The sequence below is a fragment of the Panthera tigris genome, chromosome D4 (assembly GCF_018350195.1).
Source record: "Panthera tigris isolate Pti1 chromosome D4, P.tigris_Pti1_mat1.1, whole genome shotgun sequence".
Taxonomy (NCBI): Eukaryota; Metazoa; Chordata; class Mammalia; order Carnivora; family Felidae; genus Panthera; species Panthera tigris.
In genome coordinates this window covers 62,048,348-62,053,541 of record NC_056672.1, presented here as the reverse complement: position 1 = coordinate 62,053,541, position 5,194 = coordinate 62,048,348, and positions in this window count along the sequence as shown.

Sequence of the window (5,194 nt, the reverse complement as noted above, 5' to 3'; positions counted from 1 at the left end):
ACATACACTTGTGTTATATGAAACTGCCTGTTTTAGTGTATTGCTAGGCATAGCATACAGGTTTCCTCTTGTGTCCCAGCTATCACATATGTTGTACTGAGAGGACCCTGAAGCCTAACCTGGGCTTAGTGTAAAAGAGTGCTGACTGATATTTTTGCTGTAGGCAAGAGATAAGTGTGTTCAGGAGGAGATGATGAGAGATAATTTTGGTGTTTTGCTGTTAAAACAAATTCTTCTCTTTTCTTAACATGATTACATTTTCAGTCCTAATTTTGGTGCCAAACTGAATGTGGTAAATTCCTCAGTAATTCAGTTTCAAAACAAGTGTGTAAATGCTATTTGAAAGGCGTGTTACAATATTGGTTAAGAACACAGGCTCACACACAAATGGCTAGGGATGAAATTCTGACTCCTCCACTTACAAACTACGTAATTGAAAGAGGACTTCAACTACCTACCTCTATTTTGACCTCAGTCTTTGATGCGGGGTCATGGAGCCCAACAGTCAAGAAAGAATTCCTAAGACATTTTTATAGAGCAAAAAGGTGTTTTTACAGGACCCATGGGCAGAAAGAGCCACACTGTGATTGTGAGGAGTGACTGATTTTTATGGGGTTTTCTATCCTATGGAGGTGACAGTGACATTAGGGCTCCAGGAAATGGAGTCTGGGGGTCTATTATTAAATTTGTGTTTCTCCTGTAAATCATTAAGACAGTTACAAACTATAGTGCAAGTTTCATGTCCTACGTGACTTCGATCTTTATCGGTTCACCATTTGTTTCCCCTCGCCTTTGTTCTTAGGCAGTCACTAGTGTCTGAGGAATGTTACACGTGTCCCACCTTAAGTGTGTGTGGTGGGGGAGGTTTCCAGGGGTGTCAGCTTGCGTTTTGCCCTCAGCCTTTGGTCCTCTCTTCAGTCGGTACTTTCTGATTAAGTTCTTTCCAGCTTATCTCTTAATTCAGGCAAAAGACCCTGCAGGCAAAGGATCCTGAGAGGCAAAACTACCCCTCAAGCAATAGGGACCACCGTGGGCCAGCAAGACCCTATTGTGAATGACCCCAAGACACGAATCTGACCAGACCTTTTCTGCCCACCTGCACGTACCCAACGACCCTTGCCCCACATTTTCCTTACATAAACCTGGAAGTATTTTCAGCACTTTGGAGGCAGTCTTTGAGCCTAGTCCCGCTGTCTTCCCAGGTGTTGGCCTCACAGAAATAAATTCCTTACCACTGCTGGTATCTCTGCCTTTGGATTTTGTCAGCAGGGAGTGGTGGAACCTGGGACTGTATGGAACCCCAGGGCCAAGTGCTCTTGCACCCTTGAGTCCCAGTTATGCAACTTTGACCAAGTTACTTGACTTCAGTTTGAGTCTGTGAAACTACAATAATAATAGCTTCCTCAAATAATTTTTATCAGAATAGTTAAGTTGATTCATGTGAAACTCTTAGAATGGTGCCTGGTACATATGAAGTGCTCAAAAATTGTAAGCTTTTGTTATTATTTATCAGGAATCTCTACACCCAGCATGGGGCTCAAACTCACAACCCTGAGGTCAAGCATCAGTTGGTCCTCTACCAACTGAGCCAGCCAGGCACCCCACAACTTATGTTATTTTCACTTAATGATTCCAAAGTAGTACAGGCTTCATCAGTGAGTGATCATTCTTTACTTAAACTATGTGTGTGTGTTTTAATCACATAACTGGTCATTCATGCTAATTTTAAAAATATCTTATATCCTAGAATTATAATTTCTAGGTAATGGAATACAACTACTTAAACTTTTAAAAGAATAAACTGTTTAATAAGGCTGGTTATTTTTTTTTAATTTTTTTTAATGTTTATTTATTTTTGAGACAGAGACAGAGCATGAACGGGGGAGGGGCAGAGAGGGAGACACAGAATCTGAAACAGGCTCCAGGCTCTGAGCTGTCAGCACAGAGCCCGATGTGGGGCTCGAACTCACAAACAGCGAGATCATGACCTGAGCTGAAGTCGAACGCTCAACTGACTGAGCCACCCAGGTGCCCAACTACTTAAGCTTTTAAAAGAATAAACTGTTTAATAAGGCTGGTTATTTTTTTTTATTTTTTTTTAATGTTTATTTATTTTTGAGACAGAGAGAGACAGAGCATGAACAGGGGAGAGTCAGAGAGAGGGAGACACAGAATCTGAAACAGGCTCCAGGCTCTGAGCTGTCAGCACAGAGCCCGACGCGGGGCTCGAACTCACGGACCGCGAGATCATGACCTAAGCCAAAGTCAGACACTTAACCGACTGAGCCACCCAGGCGCCCCAATAAGGCTCGTTATTGACCTTATTATCTATGAGTGGTCAGGTTAAGGTTGGGGAATGTGATTACTTCTGTCAGTTACAGATGCTAATCCCCTTAAGGGAAGGCAGTGAAAGAGAAGGTCAAAATGGAAGAGATGTAAAATTAGAGGTAGAAGCTCTTAGAAATATTGATTCGAAAAAGAACTTTTTAACAAGTTTCTTTTTCACCTTTGGAAGTTACTTTGAATGTTGATTTCTTTAATTCACTATTTTGGGCTGCCATTTGAATAATATGTATTCATCAGAAAATATTTCCTAGAGGCCTTGAAATCAGGTATTGATAAATATACCAAATATGAATGTTTTGTGAAGATCAAAATCCTACGATTTAGGATAGGTGTCCTCTATTCATTTCATGAACATGTTTGCACAACGTGCAAGAAACTGGAAATAATGATGACAATGTGAAAATAGTGTAATGTAGGTGGGTTGATGGGTTCCTAAGTGAAACACGAAACTGTAATCCCCAAGAGAAACCAGAAAGAACTCAGGATGCTTCTGTCTCAGACATGTGCTAATGTGGCTATTATTAGTCTGAGGAGGGAGGCACTGGAAAATTATTGCAGGAATAGTTTACGTTTAGGGGTGGTTGTTTTTCAAGCTACATTTAAATTTTAAATATGGTGAATATTTTTTTTTTTAATTTTTTAAACATTTATTTATTTTTGAGACAGAGAGAGACAGAGCATGAACGGGGGAGGGTCAGAGAGAGAGGGAGACACAGAATCTGAAGCACGCTCCAGGCTCTGAGCTGTCAGCACAGAGCCTGATGCGGGGCTCGAACTCACGGACCGTGAGATCATGACCTGAGCCGAAGTCGGATGCTTAACCGACTGAGCCCCCCAGGCGCCCCAAATATGGTGAATATTTTAATTGTACCTCGTCCTGAGGTGCCCCAAATATGGTGAATATTTTAACTGTACCTCGTCCTGGGGCGCCCCAAATATGGTGAATATTTTAACTGTACCTCGTCCTGGGGCGCCCCAAATATGGTGAATATTTTAACTGTACCTCGTCCTGGGGCGCCCCAAATATGGTGAATATTTTAATTGTACCTCGTCCTGAGGCGCCCCAAATATGGTGAATATTTTAATTGTACCTCGTCCTGGGGCGCCTGGGGGGCTCAGTCGGTTAAGCGTCCGACTTCGGCTCAGGTCATGATCTCACGGTCCGTGAGTTCGAGCCCCGCATCAGGCTCTGTGCTGACAGCTCAGAGCCTGGAGCCTGCTTCAGATTCTGTGTCTCCCTCTCTCTCTGACCCTCCCCCGTTCATGCTCTGTCTCTCTGTCTCAAAAATAAATAAACGTTAAAAAAAAAAATTTAATTGTACCTCATCCTTTGCAAAAAAGAAAAAGGGCTACATTTGCATTAGCATAGCCCAGGTAACACTTGACCCAGAAATTTCATTGAAAGGCAACATTCTTAGTTTATTAACATACTTGCCATGAGGATTCTGTGATGAAATAATTAAACACATTTCAAACAAGAGTTAGGGGCAGCTGGGTGACTCGGTCAGTTAAGTGACTGACTTTTGATTTTGACTCCGGTCGTGATCTCATAGTTTGTGAGTTGGAGCCCCTTGCTGGGCTGCTCTGTGCTGACAGTGCAGAGCCTGCCTGCTTGGGATTCTCTCTCTCCCTCTTTCTCTGCCCTCTTCCCCCCCCCCCCCCCACCTCTCTCTCTTTCTCTCAAAAATAAGCATTAAAATTTTTTCAAATAAGAGTTAATAGATAAGTTTATTGTGCTGGGAGAATTGTGGGTTCAGGAAACAGTCACAGAAAAAAGAGTCAAGTTCTATAATATGCCATTTATTAAAATTTTTTTTAATGTTTATTTATTTTTGAGAGAGAGAGAGAGAGAGACAGAGTGTGAGTGGAAGAGGGGCAGAGAGAGAGAGAGAGAGAGAGAGAGAGAGAGAGAGAGAGACAGACAGACATAGAATCTGAAGCACACCCCAGGCTCTGAGCTGTCAGCACAGAGCCAGACTCAGGGCTCAGACCAACGCACCATGAGATCATGACCTGAGCCAACGTCAGGTGCTTAACCGACTGAGCCACCTGGGCACCTCATGTGCCATTTATTTTTATGTGCATCATAACTGATTTAAAAAGGAATATAAGTGCCTTTTTCCTTAACTGAAGATAGTCTAAATAGTCCTTTATATTGATTGAGTTAATTATAACCAGATCTATAAAGACATAGTAGCTAAACATTGCAAGATTAATGAGTAAATTTAAGTTTAATTTCCCTTAATATGCACAGGGAACAGATAAAATTTCCTACACCAAACAAGGAAATATGAATTATAATCTTAAGGTTAAGAGTTACTTAACAAACAACTCTTGGTATTAAAGTAGACTCCCACATGGGGTTTGGCATGTAATCATTCTTAGCAAATGTCAATTTTTTTCTTTTTGTCTTCTATTATATTGAGTTCTTCTTATTAAATATCCTATGTTTTCAGCTTATCTTTAGATAAGAAGTAAAATTCCAGCAAACACTGGGCACACCTATAAATATCAGCCAGTCTTCTAACCCTTCTGGATGACCCAGGCTGAAGAGAACACAATTTAATGCTTGGGAAAGAGGGAAATAAACCACAGAGTAATAGGTGCAGGCAATTGTCTCAGGTAAATTGCAAGCAAAAGTCAAGAGATCTAAACCCTCCCTGCTGCTCCATTTTAATGTAATTTTATTATTCACACTAGTTGATAGTGTGAGGAGGGAAGAGAAAATATAGCTAAAATTTTACTTTTTTTTTTGTTGGGTACAGTATCATTTATTGATAGTACATGATAAGGTAGGACTCCCCAAGCCCCTCCCCTTCTTCAGGGGGTCTGGGATGGAAAGTGGAGG